This window comes from Ambystoma mexicanum, chromosome 3q (assembly GCF_040938575.1).
Source record: "Ambystoma mexicanum isolate Mex_15411 chromosome 3q, UKY_AmexF1_1, whole genome shotgun sequence".
NCBI classification, from domain to species: Eukaryota; Metazoa; Chordata; class Amphibia; order Caudata; family Ambystomatidae; genus Ambystoma; species Ambystoma mexicanum.
In genome coordinates this window covers 882267897-882294404 of record NC_090926.1, presented here as the reverse complement: position 1 = coordinate 882294404, position 26508 = coordinate 882267897, and the positions used below count along the sequence as shown (strand labels likewise).

General features: G+C 48.8%; 1 protein-coding gene across 3 annotated transcripts in view; it reads right to left on the bottom strand.

Annotated features, from left to right (window-relative positions):
* The window catches only part of CEP95 (centrosomal protein 95), a 1206983-nt gene that overhangs the window by 767405 nt on the left and 413070 nt on the right, over positions 1 to 26508 (bottom strand). The window lies entirely within an intron of this gene.

Here is a 26508-nt window from a genome sequence, read left to right as displayed (position 1 = left end):
GACTGAGTGATCTGGTCCTCCCAACCCCCAGTGTCCTCCCCTGGATGCTTCTGATCCCTTGCTGCCAAATTGGTGCGTTGCTTCCCGGAGCTAGATCTGCACTCAACAAATACCCTAATAGTAATAAGAACACTGATAAAACCAAAACAAGGTGGCGTGCATGTGTGATGGATGAATAGTGACATTAAATATGAAATGACATTGCCTTTAGTTAATGATTGTCAGACAGTGGTTCCATAGGGCAGGGACCCTTACCTAGCACGGTGCCAGAGAGCCTACAAACCTGAGAGTGCAGTGTTACAGGAGTGATCAGTTTATGCTCACTCCCCTACTCACACAACTTTTCTGTCACTACCAACATGCTTCTCTTCACCTTCCTGCAGCCATCACAGCCGCTGTAGGCCAATTAGCAGCACTTTCGAGGACTCCACACACACTACCTTCTATCTTTTCTGCTCCTCGTTCCATTGTGAAGAAACCCTAGCAGGGGTGCGCCATCACTTTGGTACCAAATTCCTCATGCCACCTCAAAACCTGGTGAGTTGTAGCCGTTGGGTGCAGGGGGAATGTCATTTTGGCCTGTGTAAGAATAGTTTTGAGGCTTGTGGAAGACAGCAGGGTAGGGCCCTACGAGGAACAAGCAGGAATGTTGGTCCCTGCCCAGTCCACCTGACAAATGCCTTCTTGCCCAGAATTCTAAGAAAATCGGCCCTAGAATTTTAAGTAGCCCTTTCTCTCAACCAAGGGTTCCAACCTCTAGAAACCCTTAGCATGTAGCTTATTATAATTGAGTGGAGTTTCCAGGATGCCTCTTCCACTCATCTTCCAACTCAAGATGCTTATTTTATTGCACATGAGATGCAACGTATCCATTTGAGAATGAGAGAGCAGCAATGTGAGCTAATGAAAGGAGACCTGTCTGCAAGAGGCCAGTAGCGGGAGTGAAGTGTTGCAGATTTCTTGCCTTGTAAGGCCTACTACCCTGTTCCCCTGGTTAACCAACTCCCACCAAGATCTCCTACCATTTTGCACTACACACAAACACCGCCAAACACCACATACAGATGCCACAAGCCTAGCCACTAGCACATCAACACTAACCATACCATGCCTTAGCCTCCCTCTTTAGCCCCATCTCACCCTGCCACTTCAGCGGCTAACCAGACCCAAAGTGCTGTAGACTGTCAGATCTGAGGCTCTTGCATATGGATAGCATACTTAAAGATTATCTGCCAAACCCATAGAAAGCACACAGGGACCAGGTACATCTTACCACCTGGACTAATGAGCACCCCCAGGTTTCACACCTGCTTCTCCCACTGTCCAAGTAATGACCCCACCAACCTTTTTCACACAGCAAGGCCACCAAGGGGTATAAGCGCGCTATACAAGACCACCCACATTACAATTGATATTTGTAAATCCAGGGCTTCTTGGGTGAAACCCACTGATTAAGGGCTGCAAGGTGTATGCAGGGAAATATTTTCTTTCTAATGCACTTGACTGTGGATGGACAGAGGGAGGGTAGTTTCCTTATACTTTAGCTTTCCAAAACACATAATAACTTGGAAGTAACCTCCTTGTGAAAAGCAGTAGTAGTATTTATGCTCTGTGTTTGACACATTTTGGGGTATTTTAGTAGAGTTACTCAAATCATACATTTCTGTATATAGACAAATTCTACATAAATGAAAAGGTAATGCGTTTGTGCCGAGACAATAAAAGAGTTGCCACCGTGCTGGTACTTTACGGATATCACTGGTATTTTGTATGTGAACATTTTTGATAAAATAATATGAAAATAAGCTGCTATTGTTCCCTTCGATGTGAAATCTTAAAAATAGAATTCGTCTTTCTGGTGCTTGCATACATTTACAGTTGCATACTATTCATATTCTGCCATCTAGTGGTTGGTTCAGAGTATTAAAAGCTGTATACTACCAAAGTAAACCCACAGTACCACTTGGTGCCTATGCAGTCAGATTGTTTATTTTCCATGTCCATTATTGCGGACAGTAGGATCACTAAGAAGTTTAGGGACTTCTGTTTTATCTACATCATACCGCTTAGGTTGCAGACAGATTTTCTTTTCCAACTCAACAAACAAGGAGGTTGGGGGAGTGGGTGCATGTGACTCTGAACAGATACAAGCACCAGCAAGGCCATTACTGAGTAAATAGCAGTTATCTTCTGAGGCATGTTAATTTATTGAGATTCACAAGCTATACATCAATTAGTGAGCAGTGTGCTTTTGGATGGGAGTTTGTTGATGGAACATCAGAAAACAATTGCAGACGGACCCAGTTCTACATTTCCTATATGCAATAGGGCTGTGCAAATCCATGAACTGAGTGCCAAGTTGCAACTTAACAAATAATGTTTGGAGGGAACTTTGCCATGAAGAAAGACAATGTTGCCTGTAGAGTAAGCTCTTACTGCAGTCAGTGAGATTTTTGTGCAAGTATATGGTCCTCTTCTATTGAGTGCTCAATCCATCTAGCGATGGATGTTTTTCTTATGGGATTGTCCGCTTATCCTGTGGTAAACACACAAAACTCTTGTTTTTCTAGTTTATTAGGTTGTGTCCGGATAAAACATGTTTATCAAGTATGTAATGGACAGGCTAAAAGGGAATTTTGAAATAAATATTGGAGGTGTAGGTGGGTGTGTAATGAAAACCACCTAGTGTTTGTGGTTGGTGACAAAAGGTTCACCTTATCTTTGTGGATGTCAAAGAAAGGTTCATCTACAGACACCTGGACATTGCTGGTCCTTCCTATAGAAGTCAAAGCTTTGTGTGGTTGATGTTAAACAGAGTATATATGAACAGGTACAAATTGTGGAAGAATTATCCTTTACAAACACAGACCTAAATGTAAGTGACAAGACGGTGTAGCTACTAGTAAATAAAACAGCTGGACTGCTTCCAAGAGGGCTTAAACTGCAGCAAATATTCCATTGTAGAGGTACAGTCAGACATCCTCACTCCAATGTCCGCCCGTTTGCTGCCTATATGTTGGGAACCAGAGAGGACAACATGTGCAGTTCCAGTCAGTGTACCAATACCACAGAGAACCTTCGCGACAAGATATCCTTTGAGAAAACCCTACCTAACTGCACAGAGACACAGTATTCCTTTGAATGAAGTACCGGAAGAAATGTGCATTTTAACAAAGAAAGGATGATGTCATATGAAATAGGAGTTGACATATATAGATGCTGGATGGAGAGAAGGCACTTAACAGTATTCTCTAAGAATTGAAGAATAGATGGTACACATGAGCAACTTTTCCGGCTCGAAATGAAGATGCTCATACTACAGAAATGCTGGAAAATATGTAAATCTGTTTACACGTGTACAGTGCTGAAACGCAAGTAGGGAAAAGTATTCATAAGGCTTGATACCTAGTGAATTAGATTGCAGCGATGCGCCAATGTATATACATAGGGATGTATATAACCTGTATAACGCACTTTAGCAGGCCTGAAACCTCCTGAACAAGAAAAAGACTTTCAAAGGAGTGGTGCAGTTGGATATTATGGATGGCAAGTCAAGTTTCAGAGAAGACGGGGCTGGCCCAGAACCACCAAGGAAATAAGACCACAGTGAAACTGATGCCTGCCAAGAAGGCTACAACGAATGTGATAAAGGAACACGCTTCCGTTTGAAGCAACATGAAAAAACACTAAATGTTTCTACAGTTCATCATTTAATAGGATTAAATACTGCAAAAGGCTTGAAAAGAGTGGTCTTCAAGTCACATGGGGAGATCGAAATATCTTGGGTCAGGCTGTACCGAAACTAAAAGACAGTGAAACTATACTCCCTTTATTTCCCAGACTAAGTCAACAGTTACAAGGCCAAGTTCAAAAGCCCAATTGTCTGAAAGACTAAAGGAGTGTCAATGGATAGTGGGTTAATTGGAGGGGAGGCATGCTCACACCGAGCTTCCATGCACCTGGGATGGTAGCCTGTGTGCAGCTAGCGTGTGGAAGATTCTAGAGGGGTACAAGGGTGCGAATCCAATCATAGTGGGCTGTGTAATGAAGAGCACTATAGTTTGAAGAACCAATTGATTGTCGTTTATTCAGTGACAACAATCATGACTAGTTATTGGGGGCGGATTTTGATGCCCACCTGACTTAGGTACCCAATGGCTACATAGAACGTATACGTAGATGTTCACTGAAAGCCAACAACAGGTACTCATAAGTTTTGAAGTTTGCCATGTAGTAGGACGTCAGCAGTGACAAATATTTGCTATAAAAGAACAGTTTTTTATTAAATGCTTCGAGATCGAGCTGTGCGGTGTCAGATGATGCCTGTGGTACTCCCCGTTTTAGACAATTGATATTAAAACAGAAGCACACTTCGCCAAACTTCCTGTGTCGTTTTGATTATTGATGTTTTGAGTAATTTCTGCATCCCCATCAGCCTCAGAGTATTTCTACCTCGTTCCAAAGGGCTCTTGGGTGTAAGAGATCACCATCAAGATTCCCTGTGCTGTAATGTGGTGTATACCAGGTCTATATTGTTTCCTTGCATGCCATTGTCACTGCAGCATGGGTCCTGAGCCTGGAGTTGGTGCTGTGGAGTAACATTTATCTATGTGCCTCTTGCATCCCCTCCTCCAATGCAGGGACACACACGTAGCCCCCTATTGTCTCCCTCACATTCCTCCCCCCACCCATTGTCCTGCAGGGGGTGGGGAGTGCGGCACACCTCTGCAACCCCTGGTCCGGTAGCCTGCTCCCCTTCCAGTTCCAATTCACCCTCTTGCATCCCACGCCAATGTACCTCATCTGGCCTCCCCCCCCCCCCCCCGACCTCAAAATCTGTTGGCTGCCACTTCCTAGTCTCCTCTTCCCATATGCATTTGCCGATTACAGACAGGCCTACTGTTTGGCGAAGGCAACCTGTCGGGGACATATTTACAATTAAAATGACCAGACCTGTGTATAGCACCAAGGTAATGATACACTAGTACTGAATTTAGAAACTACAATAAGTCATCACATTCGTGGTTGTGCAATCTATTGGATGGAGTGTTTTGAGCACCAAATCACACCCCTTTTTCTCGATTAATGAAATAGCAAGTCATTCGGTTTTTGTGCTTCCCAGAGAAGTACATGCACCTAGGCGGGAATTGCAAATGGTTAAACTAGGACTTCAAGAGCCATGCTGCCAAACTCGGACTGTGGGTGTGCTTGATCTACATTGTCTGAGGAGAATTTGAGCAGGGTGAAGCTTGCTCAGGTGTTGTACCATCATGCATAGTAGATCAGGATACCACACTTGTCGTGCCCATGTCTGGGAAACAAGAACTACAGTTAAGCGTTCCCATTACATGTTCTGTACCTGTCACGACCCACATCCAGAAACCCCTCTGGCAAGCCCATGGGCCAGGAGGAGTCTTGGCTCGGGTCTCCAATAAACGTAGGCATCCATTGCCTAGGCCCTTGTGGGGCCGGTCCTGGCGCCTTTGGCACCAGGCTCATACTTAATAAAGACTTGTGTTTAGGGAACTACTTTATTTCAAGTGTCAGCGAACATGGAGGCATCCTCATAGCTTGGTTCCTTGGAACCAAGCTATGCGGTATAGTGTTTTGGGTGTGGTAGCCTAGGAACTACTTTACCTGGACTACTTTCGTGAAGCTATTGAAACCACACCCGACTTGGATAACACGCTTTGCGTTACTTTGCAATCCTACAACATGACGCTCATCGTGTTCAGCTGTACCCGCGAGCCTCGGAAGAACAGCATCTGTAAGGAGACAAAAGGACATCATTAGCAGCAGCAGCAGCTTACCTGTAAATGTCATTGTTAGCTGCCCACAGCTCTTCCGAACAGCTTCCTAGGATCAGCGCATTTCCCGGACCGACGGATCTGCAAAAAAATGAAGAAACAAGATATTAGATACTTTACAACTTAACGAACTGTGCCGAAAAGCTTACCTCGCAAGTCGCCCCTCAACCAGCATCGCCTCGGGATTCCACACACCGGGTGAGCACCGCGACCTATGGGAAAGAAAAGACAACAGATTAGCGCATAGCGCCTACTTACCGCTTCATAGCACTCTTTACACGCCATCATTTACCGGCGAGACCCAATTCAGCCAACGCATCACACTGCACTTCCGCACACCCAAGGAAGAGAAGAACAAGTTACTTCTTACCTGGTAACGTTCTTTCGATGGGATGTTCCTCCGACGTATTCCTTATCGCCCCTCCCATCCATCCCTGCAGTAATACTTCCCTTGTGGTTGCAGCTCACGCTCCTTCAAGGTCAATAGCCAATTCATGCAAGACTTATCTTATGCTACAAAACGGAACTGAGCAACGGAGGCTGCGCGTGTCTATTTATGGGCATGGTGCCGTCGGCGCCGATGTGGTGGAGAAAACATTTCTGAGGCCAGCAAGCTGGAGACGAATTATCTAAGATAATCTTGTTCTTCGAAGGGATTGTGTCCTCCTACGTATTCCTCATCTTAGATAGACTCCCATAGCAGTGGCATGTAATTGGAGGTGGGAGTAAGAATGTCACGTATCCCTTTTAGGAATGGACCGAATGTAATACGGCTTTGCCAAATCTGATCTCTTGAGCCACACATGTCTCGGACCGGTACCCCTCTTTGGAGGGCCGAAGAGGCTGCGATACACCTGGTTGAATGAGCCCTAAGATTCTGAGGGGGCTCTTTCCCTGCCAGTTTGTAACATTCCAGAATGGCCAAAATAATCCACCTGGAAAGGGTCTGTTTTGCTATGGGTAGTCCCAACTTGTGACCCAAGTAGCCTACAAACAGTTGGTCTGCTTGCCTAAGCCTAGCCAGTCTGCTGATGTAAAAGCTTAGAGCTCGCCTTGGGTCCAGCCTATGTAGCCTTTCTTCTTCTTTCCCCGGATGGGGAGGAGGGTAGAACGAAGGAAGGTAATTTTCTGAGTGATGTGAAATTCAGAAACCACCTTTGGGAGGAAATTAGGCTTCACCTGTAGGACAACTTTGTCCTTATGGAAAATAGTATGGGGGGGGGTTTACAAGATAGAGCTTGTAATTCGCTCACCCTCCTAGCAGATGTTAGTGCTACTAATAGGACAGTTTTAAGAGTGAGAAATCTCAGCGAACAAGAGTGGAGTGGTTCGAAGGGAGTACCCATTAGGAAATTTAAGACTAAATTTAAGTCCCATAAGGGAAATTGGAATGGTCTTTGAGGATAGACATTAGTTAATCCCTTGAGAAATTGTATTACTAAGGGTAGTTTGAAATATGATGGTTCCTCTGCAGTGCGCTTGAAGATTGATAGCGCCGCGAGATAGCCTTTTACAATGCCAACTTGAAGGCCTGAGTTTGCCAAGTAGAGTAGAAACGATAACACCGTTGGTGTACCGCATGAAAAACGGTCGATATTGTTTCCTCTACACCAGCTGCAAATTTTGTTCCAACGGCAGCGGTATAAAGACTTTGTTGCTGGCCTTCTGGCCGAAAGCAACACCTCCATGACATCAGGGAGGTCCCAATCCTTGTACCTCAACCTTTCAGAAGCCAAGCGTGAAGGTTGAGGGTTCTTATGTCTGGATGGAGAACCTGACCTCCCTTCTGCGAGAGAAGATTCTCTTTGAGTGGAAGACGGATTGGAGGGCAGATGGACATATCCAGAAGGTCCGGGTACCACGTTCTCCTGGCCCAGTCCGGGGCAATTAGGATCATGGTTTTCCGGAATCTTCTCAACCTCCTGATCATTTGAGGAATAACAGGGACTGGTGGAAACGTGTAAAGGAGTGGAAACTCCCAGTCCACTACGAACGCGTCCCCTAGAGCTCCTCTCGGGGGACATTCCCTTGAACAGAACAGATTGCACTTCCTGTTGATACTGGTGGTGAACAGATCTACCTGAGGGGTTCCCCAAAGGGCGAAGATCTCTTGAAGGACTTCCTGAGCTAGCTCCCACTCGTGGGAGACTGTGCTCTGACTGCTCAGAGCGTCCGCTGTCAAGTTCTTCTCTCCGGCTAGGTGAACTGCCGATAGAGAGATTCCTTCCTGAATTGCCCAAAACCAGAGCTGCATTGCCTCTCTGCACAGTGGCAGTGACCCTACGCCGCCTCTTTTGTTGAGGTAGTGCATGGCCACCGTGTAGTCCGTCATTATCAGGACATTTCTCCCCTGTACTGATGGCAGGAAAGCTTTCAGCACTAGTCTGATCGCTCTCAGCTCTAACAGGTTGATGTGTAGTCTGGACTCCGATGGAGACCAACGACCGCTGATGGTCAAGTCGTTGGCATGGGCTCCCCACCCCGTGAGTGAGGCGTTGGACTACTGTTCTCTTCGGCCATGGTTGCAAAAACAGTTCTCCTTTCAAGATGTTCTCGGGATAGGCCCACCATTGAAGGTCGTGGGCTACCTTGTCCGGAATCCGGAGGAGATCTGTCATTCTTCCCGAGTAATGTGACCACTGGGTTCTTAGTGCCCACTGGAGAGATCTCATTCTCATGCGAGCCTCTGGCACAAGGAAGATGCAGGATGCCATGAGGCCTAGCAATCTCAAAAAGTCGAAGGCTGGGAGATGTTGGGCATTTTGAAACTTGTTGACCATCTGCAGAATAGCTTGAATCCTCACCTCTGGTGGCGAGGCTTTTCCCAGGGAAGTGTCCAGGACCGCTCCGATGAACTGGAGTCTCTGTGATGGTATCATCTGTGACTTCATTAACTTGAGGGAGAAGCCCAGTTTGTGAAGGAAGTGGCAGACATAATCTAGCTGGATCTGAGCTTGTTCCAAAGATACAGCTCTGATCAGCCAATCGTCCAGGTAGGGGTAGACATGGACCCCTTCCCTCCTTAGACTTGCAGCCACTACCGACATTAGTTTGGTGAAGACCCTCGGGGCGGAGGTCAGCCCAAATGGCAGAACTCGAAATTGATAATGAGAGCCGTCAATTGCGAACCTCAGGTATTTCCTGTGTTTGAGATGGATTGGCACATGGAAATAAGCATCCTGGAGGTCCAGAGATAACAGTCCTGGATCTGGAGGGCCTGAAGGATCTGAGAGAGAGTTACCATCTTGAACTTGTCCTTCCTGAGGAACTTGTTCAATTCTCATGAGTCCAAGATAGGTCTCAGTCCTCAGTCCTTCTTCGTTATGAGAAAGTAGGGGTTCTATGGCACCTTTCTCTAGCAGGTCTACAATTTCCTGCAAGAGGAGCGGATCTGGAACTTTTAGAGAGCTGTGCCCCAGTGGATGACTCAGGGATGCGTAGAAAGGGTAGGCAGTAACCTTGGGCAACTGTCTCCAATGCCCAAGCATCTGACGTAATAGCCTGCCATTCCGTCAGATGGCGAGTTAACCTGCCCCCTACAGGTGTTTTGTGTGGAAAGACCTCAGAGTGGTTTGGGGGCGGCTGATGCAGATGCCGAGGGTAAAGAGGCACCTGCTGTGGCCTTAGTACTTTTGACCCGTCCACCTCGGGTGGATCTCCTTTGGCCGCTTTGAGCCGGCTGTCCTCTGCCTTTCCCGAATGCGGAATAATAGCGAAAGGACTTTCCTCGCCCAGAGGTTCCTGCGGGGCGAAAAGGAGTTTGGCGGATAAATAAAGATTTTGCTGCTGCTTTAGATGTTTGCAACTTTTCCAGACTGTCATCAGCCTTTTTACCAAATAAAGAAGAGCCGTCAAAGGGCATATTCAAAAGTCTGGCCTGTACATCTGGAGCAAAGCCATACTTTCTTAACCACGCATGCCTGCGGATTGTAGTACTTGCCGCCATGGCCCTGCTGATACTGTCAGCGGAATCGATGCCAGTTTGAAGAGATTCGCACATGGCATCTTTGCCATCTTTAAGGATGTTAAGGAAGGCTTCCCTTTCATCTCCTTCCGGTATGCAGTCAGCGGCTGATGAAGCACACTCCCGCAGTGTGTGACTGAGCCTGGCGAGCGTACAAGTGGCGTTGATGGATTTCAATGCCATACTACAAGCAGAAAATACTTTTTTTGCCATAGAATCATACCTTTTGTCATCCCTGTCCTGTGCAACAGTAGGATAAGCGGATCTGCTGCTTGATGAAGTTGCCGCTTGAACCACCAGGCTCTCTGGAGTCAGGTGTTTTGATAAATATTCAGGGTCAGCCGCAGCTACCCTATACTTGGCTGACAATTTTTTATTGACTGCAGGGATAACCTCAGGAGTTTCCCAATTTGATGAAATTTTCCTTTGTAAAGCTGTATGAAAAGGGACCACAGGATCCTCCTGTGGACCTTTATCTAGTATGTCTGTAAGGTCATCCTGTTGAAAAACAGGTGAAGGCGCAGACCAACCCATGAATTCAATAATTCTTGCCATCAGGGTTCTGTAGGGGGTTTCGGCATGTTCCCCTGGGTCTGGTTTGACAAATTTCACTTCTGGGGAAGTGTCCAATCCACTTGCCTCATGTAAGGATTCCTGTAGGTCTTTCAAACTGCTTTCCTCGGAGGTAAAATCCTCTGAAACAGGTAGTGTGGTCCTCTGCAGCCCGAAGGGTCTTTCTTGGTCAGAATCCTCCCCTTCTTCATAGATTGAAGATAATCTGGTATACTCTGACCTCGGAAATGGTGTAAAACCCATTTCTAAAGCAGAAGGAGCCAAACGTGTCATTATTGGCAGAGAAAACGTCAATGTCGTCGACGATGATGTGAAAGGCTTCGAAGGCACCGAGAAAGGCGGTGAGAAAACTGGAAGAGGCCTTGAGGAACTCGAGAGGATCGGGATCCTGCTCGAGGATATCGACGACGTTCTCACTGTCGTGCTGGAGGCTCTGGGTATAACCGTTGGCTGTGAAGTAGCCGTGTTTTTTTTCTTTTATTGGCGTCGATGTCGGCGTCGATTCGATCGACCGATGCGTCGAAGAACCCTTCGATAACGTCGTTGATAGCGCCAAGCCATGAGTCGAAGGGATTTTCGACGACGGCGTCGAAGATGGTGCCTTCCTACCCGATGACCCGTGGCGCTCTCGGGTGGACTCTTTCGACTCGCGGCGTTTCGATTATTTGGGGTTTTCACCCAGGGTATCACCCTCCGCTGTCTTCGAGGGGGTCGAGGCCGCTTTCTCAAAGACGCTTAGCATCTTTTTCCTGAATTCCTCCCACTCAGCCTGAGAGCTGTGTTTTGTGGGGCAGGAGACCCTTTGCGGGGAAACAGATGACGAGGAAGGGGATCTTCGACGTCTCTTTTTTGAGTGTCTAGATCTCGACGAGTGGTGGGAGCTACTTCGAGACCTAGAATGGGAATGCTTTCGATAGCGAGGAGACGAATGCCTCAACTCGGCCGAAGAAACTTTCGAGGAGGTTTTGACTGACTTACCTCTCTCGAGCTTCCCCTTGCACTCCTTCAAGGCTTTCGCTGTCATGGACATGCAGTCCTCACACTCCGAACAATGGTGCTCGACTCCCAAGCACCACAAACAGATCCTGTGAGGATCCGTTAGCGACATTTTCTTTCCGCAGTCTGGACATTTTTTGAAGCCGGGCCGCGGAGTCGTCGGTTCGGATGAGGAAGCCATTGAATACGAGTTGGTTTTATCGAGGAAATATAAGAGGTTTATCTGACTGAGCAACGATATTCCGAGGCCCCACGAAGCGCGGAAAAACGGAACTGAGCAACGGACGCCACGCGTGGCTATTTATGGGCATGGTGACGGTGGCGCCGATACGGTGGCTGTCGAGGGACACCAACTCGGCAGACGTCGAGCGCCCTATACAGAGAAAAAAATCCGAGGCCAGCAAGCTGGAGACAAATTATCTAAAATAAGGAATACGTCGGAGGACACAATCCCTTCGAAAGAGACATTTATTAAACCAAGAAAGGCATGCAAGAACAACAACAATATACAACAGCAATAAGACCTACCTGAAAGACTAAAAACGGGCCGGCATCAGTGAAGTAACTAGATCGCATTCGCCCACAAAGGACAATGCGCCCCTGCCGAGAAGGCAGGACCGAGAGCACACCTGAATTAACAACAAGGTGAGGAGAGGCCCAGAAGGGCTGCAGGCATACGGGGTCGTAGGGGGCTGTCTACCCCAGTTGGCCAGTCTTGAACATTTGCCCACCTGTATTCCAGGCAGAACTCCTCCACGCCCCCCGCTGCTCACACCTGGGAACCGCAGGAGGATACCAGAGTCCCCGCGGCTGGGTGGCGCCCCGTGGATATCAGGTGAGCGTAACAGTACCACCATTGGTCTCATGTACAGTCTTTCGATAAACACACAAGGCCATAATACCCAGCAGTTTCATGACTTTTCCCCACTGTAAACGTCACAGATGACCGATAAAAGTGAACAAATGCCTGAAAAGCTTGTACCCTTGCATGTGATATTCTCTGCATTTCAGGGATATGGAATTATGAATATGTAGATTTCATGTCTAGAGTTGCCATTTATCGGCCACCCTTGAGCAATGGAATGATCTCTTGCAATGTTATCATCATGAACTTCTGCACCTTGACAAATGTGCTTGTAGGTCGAGGTCTGGCCTCATCTCTAGGTTTTTCGTGGGGACGACAAGGTAGGTGGAGAAATGTCTGTTCCTTTCTTGTGGAGGAATTACTTCTATGGCCCACTTGTAGTAAATCCTTCCTCCGGGCTCTAGTAGTGGTTGGTGCTCCGTCTTTATCCAGGTATTTGGTGGTGGTGTGATCGACAGACATGTGATAAATTCCACACAGGAACCCTCTCCAACTGTATCCAATGCCTACTTGTTTGTTGTCTCCTTCAACGCCTGGGCAAAGTTCTTCATCCACCCCTCCCCCCCGTACTGGGGCAGCATTAGAGGAAAACTTGTAGTGGCAGATACTACTTGGTTGCGGCCCAGGCTTGGCGACCCCAACCTCTTGTTTGTTGCCTATACTGGCCTTGATGGAACTGATCTTGTTGGCAAGCTTGTTGCGTTTGGGCCCATGTACCCTGAGTGACTTGAAAACAATGATAGATACTGCTGCACCGGATACCCTCTTCTGGTGTTTTACCCCCTTCTGCTACAAGAACCCACGACCTGAGGTTTCTCTAGTCATTTTTTACTTTCTGTAGGTTTTCATGCATCGCTTTGCCAAAGAGCAAGTGTCTATCAAGCAGCTTATTAACACTACTTTGGTCTTGGACTGAACTTGCACCCATGAGTAATGCTGGAGTACTTCTGAACTTGCTGCCTAGTGGCCTGCAGTCTCAGCAGCATACAGGCTGCTCTTCATTAAGGCATTTGATGCTAGCTGGCCATCCTTGATTACAGCATGAGCTTTTGCTTGTACGGGCTCCATCCTGTGTCCTGACCAATTCTTCATCTTGTCCTACATATTTTTCCTTTTTACCTCTTCCATTTCCTCACTTTTCTTTCATGAGCAGGTCAACATTTTCTAATGTTTGTGCCAATGGCTTGTCCTGCCATGAAGAACTTTCGTCTTTTAGAGGTTACAGATGTCCTCTTACTCTTCCTCACCAGATTACTCACCGCTATTTTCCTCTTCCTCCTCGAACAGGTATTGTTATTCTGTCTTTATGTTCTGAAGTATGCTTGAAAGCGATGTCCCTGCTTTGTATATGCAACAGTGTTCAAGGTGGCAAACTGGCCCTCTTAGTGCCTTGCATGGACCTAGATGACTAGTTTTATTCATGATCTTTCAGTAATGTTTTTGCATATTTGCCTTGTTTGGGTGACAATTTCAGTGCTTTGTGCTAGTTTCCTTGTCCCGTTGTTTCAGCAAGGTGCTTCAGTGTCTGCCTATTGGTGACATTTTTTTAGTGCTGCCCTTGTGTGCATTTTACAGAATCCAACATTTCAGTGCATTGTTTGTGTGCTGGCATATCTGTGCCTGACTTTCCAGTACTGTTTCTGTGGGTGTCTGTGCTGACAGTGCACTTTTTGGCAGAGGTTGGCTGCCCCTACTTTTCACCCCCAGATACATTATAAGTTACTCACCGTATGATAAGGCATTTGTAACGCGCCTATGCACAAGTGTTTCAAGGCGCGACGAGGCAAGGGTGGAACAAGGGGAGCGGCAACGATCCTACTAGGCCAGGTGTCATTCAGATCGCGCAAGTGCAAGGGTAGAGGGGAAGGGAAAAGTGCAGTACAGGGTTAAAAATACAAGATAAATAATAGGGCCAGCTGGTGGCAAGTGCAAGGTAAGTGCCGGGAGGAGGGGCTGTAGGATACAGAGACAGTCCCATAGTGCAGGGAGGCAGTGCAGGAAGAGTGGCTGGGTCAAGGACCGAGATCGGTGAGTGGCCCAGTTGCAGATTCAGTGCAGGTTCAGTGATTTTAGCAGGGGAGAGAGGGAGAGAAAGCAGAGGCAAAGAGGAAGGTTTTGAGGTAATTCCGGAACCGGAGATGGTTCTCCTCAAGTTTCAGGGGGGCTGGAAGGCTGTTCCAGAGTGAGGCCCCTGCTGCGGAGAGAGATCTACCCCCAACTCGTTGCTTGGAGAAGCGGCTGACCCTGAGGGAGTTGGAGGTGGATGAGCGAAGAGCTTGAGAAGAAAGATATTTAGGAAGTGAGATTTGAAGGTATTTTGGGCCAAGGCCCCAGAAGGTCTTCTGGACAATGCAGAGTGTTTTGAACTTAATCCTCGCAGCCACTGGGAGCCAGTGTAGTGATTTCAGTCCTGGAGAGATACGGTCCCTAGGCTTGAGGGCAAGGACAAGTCTCGCAGTCCTGTTCTGGATGAGTTGCAAAGGGCGGAGAGTAGAGGCAGGCAGATTTAGATAGAGGCTGTTACAGTAGTTCAGCTTCGAGAGAACCAGGGCTCTAGAGACAGTGAGCTTCTGGGGGAGGGAGAAGAAAGGAAGGATACCTCCTAGGAGGTGAAGCTGGTAGTGTGACTTCTTAGAGACGTCAGATATGTGAGCAGAGAAAGTGTGGAGTCGAGGATGACCTCAAGGTTTTTAGCCATGCAGGTAGGAGCAGGAAGAGGGCCAAGAGAGGCCAGCCAGAGAGCTGCAGGGAAGGAGGGAGTGGGTGTGCCGATGAGTAGAATCTCAGTCTTACTGGCATTAAGGCAGAGGTCATTGGCGGCACACCATTTCTGGATAGCAGAAAGACAGTCAGAGATGAGGGAAGGAGAAGAGGAGGCTGAGGGTAGCCTGAAAATGAGCTGGGTATCATCCGCATAGCACTGAAAATTGGGGCAGAGAGCGGCGATGCGGTGGGCAAGAAGTGCCAAGTACTGGTTGAACAGCCAGGGAGAGAGGTTAAATCCCTGGGGGACACCACAGGTAGAGAAAAAGATGTCAGAGAGGAAGGACCCAAGTTGGACCTGGGAGGGTCGATTGGAGAGGAAGGAGGTCAGCCACACCAGAGCTTGACCAGTGATACCCAGGTTATCACAGAGACGGTTGAGCAGAATGGTGTGGTTGACAGTGTCAAAGTCAGAGGAGAGATCGAGCAAAATGAGAACACAAAGGGTGTTGGAGTCAAGGTTTGAGAGCAGGTCCTCACGGATGTTCAGGAGAGCAGTTTCCGTGTTTCTGGCAGCCCTGAAGCCAGACTGATGGTCATGAAGACTACCAACAGATTCAGCATGGAGATTAAGCTGGGAGATGACCAGTTTCTCCAGGAGCTTGCCCAGGAAGGGAGTGATAGAGATTGGGCGATAGTTAGCTGGGCAGGAGGGGTCGGAAGAAGGTTTCTTAAGAAGGGGGTGCACAAGGGAGTGCTTGAGTGGGGATGGGAAGACTCCAGAGGCGAAGGAGTGATTTCAGAAGTCAGCCAGGGCAGGAGCCAAGGAGTCGATGTGGTCCTTGATAGTTTTGGAGGAACAGGGGTGGACCTGTTTAGACGAGACTTTCATAGATCGGATTTGTCTCGAAACCACATCAGCAGAAAAAAGGGGAAAGGCAGAGAAGGAGGGAGGAGGGGTGGCTTCAGAAGGGCCTGAGGAAGAGCAGGGAATAGAGGGGGGAGGTGGTAGGAGGAGAGTGAGGACATGTCCTGAGTTTTAGATATGAACCGTAGTGACTAACGTACTCTTAGTCCATAGTCCCCTTTCCTCCAGAAGGCATGGGCGTCCCTTCTAGGAATGGGATACAGAACCTTTTTCACCAGAAAAAAATATTCTTCCACTTCAAATTTAGAGGCGTGCCGGGGCACGGCCATGGGAGCATGTGCTCTGACTCCGCCCACTGGCGCCACTCCTCAGTACCCGTAGACGCGTCGACAATATTAAAATTGCCTAAGGACACTAGTTTTATTAGGGGGAGGATGGTGGGACGTATGGAGGATAGGGGACTATGGACTAAGTACGTTAGTCACTACAGTGAGTAACTCCGTTACTCTTACTTCCCATCCACTTTCCTCCATACTGCATGGGCGATTACAACTGAATGTAGCACTCGGGTGCCTTAATACTGCCAGCCCGAATGCTGCATCCGACCTGGAGCCGGCATCCAAACAGTAGTGCTTACAAAAATCTGAGGGAGTGGCCCACGTGGCCGCCTTGCTGATGACCTGCCACGGGACGTTCCTCTGGAATGTGACAGCCATGGCCCTTGGCTCTGATCGCATTGGGCATGCATGTTAGCCCGGAAGCGGCTTGTGCTGCCCTTCATAGGCCTCCTTAATGGCTGCCACCATCCATCATGCTATGGAGGCCTTGGAAGCCTGATATCCTGGCCTTGACCTGCAGAAGGTGATAAATAGAACCTCAGATTTGCAGTAGCTCTTCGTCCTGTCCAAATAGAACTTTAGCGCTCTCCCAACATCAAAGCAGTGCAGAACCCTCCGAGCATCGTCCATGGTGTCCGCAAAGAAAGTCGGGAGTACTATCTCCTCATTCAGGTGGAACGCAAAGACTACCTTGGGAAGGAAAGCGGGATGCGGACAGGACCACCTTGTCCCTAAGAAAGGTAGTGTATGGCTCAGTAGCCACTAGAGCTTGGATCTAGCTGACTCAACGTGCAGACGCAAGACCCACCAAAAGGACTGTCTTCATGGTGACCAGCCTAATGTCCATGGATGCCATATGCTCAAAAGGTTTATGTGCGAAGGCGCCCAACAGTATATTGAGGTCCCACACGGGATGTGGCTTATTGATGGGCGTGTAGAGCCTAGAGAGTCCCGTCAAATGTCTTAACCACCGGATTGGAGGACGAGAACTTTCCTCTTCCTAATTCCAGTAGGCTCTGATGGCCGCCAGATAGGTGCGGCATGCGTCTATCTGCACCCCAGAGTGTGCTAGGTGTGCAGAGAAGGATAGCACATCGTCCATTGAGCAAGTCAGAGGATCTACTTCCTTGGAAAAACCTAGACCCCTTGCTTTTGTACTGGCTCCTAGTAGCATCGCTCCTAGCACCCTGAATGATGTCTAGATTAGCCTATGAGCGACGCAGATGCTTCAGTGTGACCTGTTCAGGAACCAGACTGCAAGGACTAACTTCTGCGGGCGGGTTGTATGACCGTGCCACCCTGCTGTGACAGTAGATGAGCTGGGCCCAGTGGAAGGTGCATCGGAGGTTGGTCCGACAGGCTGAGTTGGTCCGAGAACCATGGCCTCGCCGGCCAACACAGAACTATCAGATTGATACGCAGGGGCCGGGACTCTTATCTTGCAGATCAAACTATGTACCAGTGGAGTGGAAGGGAAGGCATAGGCGTTCATGGTGTTCCAGTGAATCTGTAATGCATCGACCCAGTGAGCCCAGACCCTTTCCCTGCCAGGATGCAAACTGAGGGCACTTCCTATTGAAACCAGGTGGCTAAGAGGTCCACCTGAGGATGACCCCCCAACTGTTGAAAATCTGCCGAAGGACCTGGTCGTTCAGCTGCCATTCGTAATTGTCCACCCCAGGCCTGCAGAGTCAGTCCGCCTGCAGGTTAGATTCCCTTGGAAGGTTGATCGCTGTAAGGTGAATGTCGCTCGCCAGGGCCCATTCCCAGATGGTGACCGTGAAGGTGCATAGGGGAGGGGACCTGGTGCCACCTTGCTTGTTGAGGATATACATGCTGGGAGAGTTGTCTGTCTAAATGAGGATCCCCTTGCCGCTGATGAGCGGTAGGAAGGCCCCGAGAGCGAGCCAGATGGCCTTCAGCTCTAGCCAATTAATAAGCACTTCCTGTTCCTGCCGGGACCAACTCTGTGGATGCTGTGGTTGTCCAGGATAGCTCCTCATCTCTCCAGGGACTAAGCCGTGGTGATGGTAACCTGCGGTGCTGGTTGATGGAAGGGCCTGCCTATCCTCAGATTGCAGTCTGTGCTCCACCAAACTAGGGTCCTGGTGGAGGAGGGTGGAGAATGCTGAAGAGTTCCGCCTATGAACCCCTGATGTGTAAGGTACTGCCAAAAGACAAGCCGCCTTGATACTGAGGAGGTGCTGGTACCACCATGCTGAAGTCACCTCTCAGCAGAGAAAGTGACATGTGGCCCTCTTGATGGCTGCTATCTTGTCCTCCGAGGGGAAAACTCTCTCGGATCTCGTATCCCAGGAGGCCGAGAGACGTTTGAGATTGATCTCAAGTCGTGTAGCGTGTTCATGAGGGCGGAGGAGGTATGGTGGACCGACTCCAGAGAATTTGCCCTGACGAGCCAGTCGTCTAGGTACGGGTAGACATTGTGACCTTGGGCCCCGAGAAGGGCTGCTACTGCATTTATAACCCTGGTAAAGACCCTTGGGGATGAGTTGAGGCCAAAGGGTAGCACCTTGTAAATGGAAGCCCATGATCCTGAACTGTGGGGGGGCTGTGATGGGGCTGCCAAATCGGAATGTGTAAATAAGCGTCCTTCAGATCCAGGGAACACATCCAGTCTCCCCTGCACAGTGTATCTGCAATAAGCGCTGGGGTAACCACTTTAAAATTTTGAAGTTGGAGGGAAAGGTTCAGGCTGGAAAGGTCCAACAACTCTCAAGTTCACCTAGTTCCTCTTGTGTATGGTGAAAATCCTGGAATAGAAGCCCTTACCCCACTGGGAGATTGGGACTTCATCCACTGCCTGGCTCTCTACGAGCAATCGAATTTCCACCAACAGAGTTGCTGTCCCAATCTGTGGGAGTGGAGGGGAGGAGAGAGGAGAGGAGAGGGAGGTAGGTACCGATAGGCAGTACCCCATGGAAACTACTGATAGGATACAGGGGTCCACGAACCTTGTGCGCCAATTGTGTGCGTGCTAGCCACCCCCACTGGTGACACATGACCCGGAGGGGGTGTCATACCTTCTTTCCCTCCGAGGCTGAGGAGCGGCACTGAAAGAAGACCTTATTCCCTGCCTTGTGCTGCTTGCGGCGGTGTTGGCTCAGAGATCGGTCAGGCTGTCTGGACCATCGTTCTTGGAAGCCTCGGAACCCGCCGAAGGCCCGACCCTTGTCAGAACGCTGGTGTGTGACTGCAGGTTTTGGGCTTGGATTTTGTGAGGATGGATTAAGAATTGCAGTCTGAGAACTGTTCTTCTTATCCAATTCCTCATCAGTGGTGGAATGGAAGAGGTCACTGCCCTCGAATGGAAGGTCCAATATGCGTTCCTGGACGTCTGGGTTGAACTTTGTGGCCCTGAGCCAGGCCATCCTTCTCATGTGCGTGGCAATGCAGATGGCCGAGCCTGAGGTGTCAATATGCACCACTGTGGACTCCATGATGTCTTGAGCCACCATCTTCGTTTCCGACAGCCCCACCTTAAAACGTGCCTTAAAGCGGGTGGAACTACAAGGCCAAAGCCAAAGCCAGTAGCGCTGGTCAAAGCGGTCTGTTCCTGTCAACGCGGAAAAGAGAACTGAGGAGTGGCACCGGAGTGCAGAGTCAGGGGAGCACATGCTCCCAGGGACGTGCCCCCGCGCGCCTTCACATTGAAAGGGGAAGAAGATTTTTTTCTGGTGAAAAAGGTTCCGTCTACAATCCCTAGGAGGGACGCCCATGCAGTATGGAGGAAAGGGGACTGGACGTAAGAGTATGTGGGCCTAGCTCTTGCCTTGACCACTGGCTGTGTGACAAGAACTCAGTATTGAATGGGGGGCGTGGCTTGGACAGCCATGGAATAGGCTGTGAGCCCCGTGTGCTCCGTGATCCGACATCCTGATCCGTTCAACAAACGCATGTATTCCATTGAATCTGGAAGCAAAACACACACAAGCGTGTGGGAAGGTGCCGGGAAGAACGTGAGCGTGTGAGCGGCTCGCGGGAGACTGGAGAACTGCCGAACGGACACATAGTATCCTAGGGAGCGGCCGCGGACGAAAACACCAAAATGGCGGCGCTCTCAGAGAACAAAGATCTAGCAGGACGCGGCAGCGAAACGAAACTGCCGGCCCTCTGATGCAGTCACTGTATCGAGCGACGGCCATGGATTGGAGTAAAGACATTTGCGGCCGCGCCCGGCAGCTGACATGGCTGAGACATGCGAGTGTGTAACACACTATTACCAGGACATAGCCCGGTCTGGCAAAACCTACATGTGACTAGGCCATTGCAAAGGAGATGAGCAGCTGTTGAGTTCTGTGTGGCACCTCGAAGTATGTTGATGTTGCATGGATGATTGTGTGCAGCAGGAATACATGGGAGAAGACAGCCCATTTGAATACATTGCCGCGCTCCACAGCACAACACAACCTGCTGCAAATAGCGCCCTAGCGTTTGAGGGACCAGAGCACGACACATCAGAATCGCAGTGTGGGGACCAGATACGATTGGGAATCGCGAGATGTCTGTGAAAGGACAGAGCCAAATCCAAACAATCCACAATGGAGGTCTTTGCGAAAACGCAGCGAACCCCCACGACAGCGGCGCAAAGCACGTGCGCAGCCTCCGCTGATGGTGCCGCAGAAGGAGATAACCGTCAGGTCCTGGCGGCCATAACGGATTTGAGCACCAAATGGGGTACAGCGATGGCGGACTTGCAGACGGCCCTGGAAAATAAAATTGACACTGTGGGAATAGAAGTCACCCTGCTGCGTCAAGATGTCCGTGCGGAACATACGTGTGGTCGACCTGCCCGAGGGTGATGAAGGCCATGACCCCACGGACTATGTAGAGAACATGATTCTCCAGGGGATAGGAGCAGAAAACCTCTCACAGTGGTTTATTGTTGAGCGGGCCCATCGGGCCTTGAGGAGGCTACGACCTGGAGCTCCGCCGAGGCCAATAATAGCAAGGATCCTGAATTACAAAGACAGGGAGAAGATCCTGGAATATTTCCGTAAGGGCGGGACAATTGAGAGAGCATCCACCAATATCACAGCGTACACGGATTATACGATGCTGGTGCAGAGGCAAAGGTATAGTTATGTGGCCATCAAGAGGAGGCTACGTGCTGCGGGCATCAAATATATGCTTCTGTACCCGGCGAGGCTAAAGGTGCTGCATAAGAGCAAGGTGCTTTTTTTTGACACTCCGGAGGAGGCGGCGTCGTCGTGGCTGGACCTGCAGGGCTGCCCGGAACAGGAGGCTGACTGAGATCGCCTCGAGCATGACAAGTGAGGAGTTGGTGCCATGGACATTAAGGGGATAAGTGGGAAGGTGGACTTGTTTCGGGAACATGGGAGATTTGAGTGAATTTGTAGCCCTTGGAACTTGTGCTCTGGCTGGACTGGAATATAGAGTATCAACTGCATGTTGGAAGTGAATAGCATTAACATCATGCCTGGTAGTTTGGGTAGTAGGAGCAATGGGATGGTAGCAGCCTACCCCCGAGAATTGGTAGTTAAGTAGCCATTAGGGCGACTTTACCCTGCTGAGCCCTGAGTATAGACTTGCTAGGCAGGGCTAGATGTGGGGGTGCCTGAGATCCAGGGATGGAGCTGGGCAATGGTTGGGGGGGTGTTGGGTGTGGGTGGGGAGGAGGGGAATTTTGTGGTGTATATAGTTTTGGGGAGTTTTAGTTTGTGTGTGAGCCTACAGGAAAATGACAGACAAATCAATGGCATTGGGTAATCTCAGTAATTGTGACCTGGAATGTGCGGGGCCTTAATAGCTATCTGAAACGTAACAAGGTGATATTTGTATTTGTATTTGTATTTATTTATTTATAAAGCGCAGCCTGGCCCGGGGGCATAAGGGCGCATAAGGTAAAGCTGGTTACAAAGCTGGTTACAAGTGAGCGGTTAAGCAAAGTTACGTTGCAGTTACAGAGGTGTGCAGTCAAGACAATACAGTCGGCCAAGTTCCAAAATGGTTACAGGTAGGAACTGGCAGAATAAGCAAGTGCATGCGCGGAGATAATAATTCCAGGAGAGTGGCTCAAGATCAAGAGGCTAAGTTAGGCTGTCAGAGGTCCGTGTTATGGAGCCAACACTTCGTGCTCTGTTTGAACCGGTTAAATGAAGGTTCTGCACGAAGATGTGGGGGGATGGTGTTCCATAGTTTGGATGCTTGTACCGGGAAGCTGGCTCCACCTGAGTTGTGGAGTTTAAATCTTGGTATGGTTAAGGTGTTGGTTTGGGCTGCTCTAAGAGGTCTCGAGGCAGAGTGAGGTCTGAAATGGTTAGTGAGGTATGCTGGAGCAAGGTTAGCCCTGACTTTGTGTGTTAGGGCAAGCGTTTTCAAGGATATTCTGTGCTTGACAGGGAGCCAGTGTAGGATATGTGTGCTTTTTTGGGAATGTTAAGGGCAGCTCTGATAGCATTGTTTTGTACTACTTGTAATTTATTAATGTTTTTGAGGCTGGTGCCCAGGTAGAGGGCGTTGCAGTAGTCTATTTTGGAAAGGATTAATGCTCTCGCGAGAGTGATACAGTTAGGTGCAGAGATGAATGGTCTACAAGCAGTGATAAGCTTGCAAGTGTAAGCAGCTGATGAAGCTACTGCGTTAGTTTGTTTAGAGAGGGATAAGGTAGCATCAATGTAAATACCAAGAGTTTTAGTGTTATTAGAGACAGGGATGAGATTACCATCTATGGTAAAGGCTTTGAATGCAGGGTTGAGATTTTTAAGTTTGGCGTGAGTGCCCAGGATGATCAGCTCTGTTTTATCGTCATTGAGACACAAGCCATGGTGTGCCATCCATGCTTGTATAACGGAATAGATTTCATTGAGGGTCGTGCTGTCTGTTTCATAGTCACCCGTGATAGGAAAGAGTATCTGGGTGTCGTCCGCATAATTGGTGTACGTAACACCCAGATAGTCTAGGATATCGAAGAGGGGTTTCGTGAATATATTATAGAGTGTCGGGGACACGCATGAACCTTGCGGGACACCACAAGGTACTGGGGCCGGCTCGGCGGAATCGGTGGGAGAGAAGACCCTCATGGTTCTGTTCACCAGAAATGAGCTGATCCATGCCGTGGCTGCATCTGAAAAGTGGGCTGCGGATTTCAGGTGTTGACAGAGTGTTTGGTGGTTAACCAAATCAAACGCTGCTGACAAATCAAGCAATAAAAGGAGTGCAAGTTTGCCATGGTCTTTCAAGGTTTGGATCTGGGTGGTAAGGTCAATGAGTGCAGTTTCCGTGCCGTGTCTTGGTCGGAAGCCTGATTGCCTAAGCCCTAGGAGGTTGTTAGCTTCTAGATAGGCCTGTATTTGTAGGTAAGCTGCTCTGTCCAGTATTTTTAATAGGAATGGTACCGTAGTTATAGGTCTGTAATTAGATGGGTTGGCTGGGTCAAGCGTAGGTTTTTTGAGGAGTGGAATGACCCAAGCGTCCTTAAGATTGTCCGGAACTATTCCAGATTTGAACGAGGCATTGATGAGATTGGTAATGAATGGCGCCAGATCGTGTGCAGCTGCTTTAACAATCGGGGCAGGGCAGGCGTCACCTTGGCAATTTGAAGGTTTTAGTTTCCTGATGATGTTTTCTACTTCCCACGTGGAAAGGGGAGAGAAGCTGAAGGGTTTACAGGTCGTGTGGAAGGTTGTTAGGCAGATGTTTGTAGTTAGAGTCTGCAGAGAGCACAGATTTTTTTGCGTTAATTTTGGATTGTAGGCGAGCTATTTTATCTAGTAAGGCTTTCTGGATGTTGCTGCACCATAATGCGTCAGTGATACCTTTGTCGATAGGGGTAACAGGGGATTCTAATTCTTTGAGTATTTTGAAAAGTTCTTTAGTATTGGATTCCGCTTGTGTAATCCTTTTGTTGTAGGAGTCTTTTTTGGCGCAGAGTATGGCTTCTTTGTAGCTAGAGGATACTAAGGTTAGTTCAGATTTGTTATGAGCTGTGGGGTGTTTTTTCCAAAGTGCCTCAGCGGTTCTTTTGGCTTTGCGTAGTTCTCTCAACTGTGGTGTGAACCAAGTGTTAAGGTGACGCTGTGGTTTCGGTTTCCGCAGTTTTAACGGGGCAATGGAGTCCAGAGCTTTAAGTATAGCCTGGTTGTAGGTGTCCACTAGAGCTGTAGGGTCTGTATCTGAATCAATGTTATTCAGTATGGGGAGTAGTAAAGGTAGGAGTTTGTCGGGAGTGATGTCTTTCTTGTTTCTCGTTCGGATGGCAGGGGCGATGGTAGGCGCTGAATGAGTAGTGTAAGCTTTGATAGCAAAGGTTAGTTTGTGGTGGTCTGACCAGATGCAAGGGTCATTAGATAGGAGGTCAATAGGGCAATTGATTTGTGAGATCCAGTCTAGAGTTCTACCTTTGATATGGGTGGGTTCGTGGATGATCTGCGTGTGACCCAAATCAGATAATGAATTAGCTAAGTCAAGGGCGTTAGTGTCTTTAGGATCGTTGAAACCGAGGTTGAAGTCCCCAAGTAAGATGGTTTGCGAGTTAGGTTTGGTGTTTATGGATATAAGTGAAGCAATGTCCTCTGAGAAAGAGGAGATAGGTCCAGGTGGTCGATAAATGAGGTGCACGGTGACCGTATTGTTAGGTGAGAGGGGTAGCTTAATTGACAAGGATTCGGCAGACGGGATTTGCGCATCTTGGATGATTTTGATGTCGAGAGTATTTCTGTATATGAAGGCATGTGATGATGTACCTAAAGAGGATGCAGATTGACATAGCTCTGCTATAAGAAACCCACCTCACCAAGGAAAAGTTGGAGGTGATCAGGAGGAAATGGAGGGGGTATGGTCATGGGGGCCACATATTCGCCATATGCAAGAGAGGTGATTATATGGGTGGCACCGGATGTACCATTTCAGCTGCTTAGCTCGACAATAGACCCGGAAGGCAGAATGGTGGTGGTGGCGGGACTCCTGGAGAACAGAGAAGTGAATATCATAAATTTGTATGCCCCTAACCATGATACAGCGGTATATATTAGGTCTTTATATAGTAAAATTATCCCCCTGGCGGGTGGCGCGATGGTGTGGGGAGAGGAGTTTAATTGCACTCTGAACCCCACGATAGATAGGTCAGATGACAATTTCGAAAAGCCGGCGCCAGCAGCTAAAGCGCCGAGGACACTGTTGATGGACCTCGGCCTAGAGGACGTGTGGAGAAGGCTACACTCAACGGATAGGCAATACTCGCACTATGCAGCGCCACACAACCTGTACACAAGGCTAGATTACGTGTTCGCATCTGTCGAGATAGTGGGAGAAATGGTGGGGGCGGAATACAAAGCCCGGGTACTCTCCGACCATTCGCCTTTGGTGATTTGGTGATAGAGTGGCAACATCAACCCCCCCAGTGCACGGATCCCGACGTGGAGGCTCAGGACTGAGGCTCTACAGGATGCAGGCTTCCGAGAGGATCCGAGGGAGGCCATCGAGGAATACTTTGAAATTAATACGGGCAGTGTAAGTTCGGTGGGAACAGTATGGGAGGCATTCAAGGTGGTGGTGCGGGGAGTGGCAATATCTAAATCCAAAGGGCTCCAAGGGGGTATTGAGCGGGAACTGCAAGAGACAGAAAGAGAGCTAGAGGACCCGATACGATATGAGGGGACCACCCGTGCGAACAGGGCTAAGATAAAGGACTTGCAGCTAGCTTGCAGTGAACTTTGGGACAGATTATGTAAACTGAACTATAAGAAATACACAGAGAGGCTGCATGCTGGGGGGGATAAGCCGGGAAGGCTATTGGCTTGGTTATACAAGAATGAGACCCACCGCTTGGTGATCAGAGAGATCAGGGACGAGGAGGGTCAAATCCAGAATACCCAGGAAGGGGTAAATGAGGTGTTCCTCAAGTATTACAGACCATTATACGAGGATACAGGAGAGGACATGAGTCAAGATATACTAGATACGATAGAGGACATAGGGCTGCCCACCTTGGATGACCTAGAGCGAGCAGACCTGGACGCCCCCATCACCGTGGACGAACTGGAGGCAGTGATCCAACACCTGCCCACATGTAAAGCGCCTGGGGCGGATGGGTTACCCAGCGAGTTTTATAAAACGTACAAGCAGGAGCTACTCCAGTCCCTCCGCGAGGTGGTGATCATTCCGCTCCTGAAACCAGGCAAACCAGACGCAGAATGCAGATTCTACAGGCCCTTGTCTATGCTCAATCAGGATAGTAAGATACTCACGGCAGTGCTAGCCAATAGGTTGAAGAGGGTAATTGGCAAACTGATACACCCAGACCAAACGGGCTATGTCCCCGGTAGAAATATTACAGATAACCACAGGAGGCTACACCATATTATTGACCAAACTGAGGGAGACTCGAGCAAGCTGGCTATCGTGTCGTTGGACGC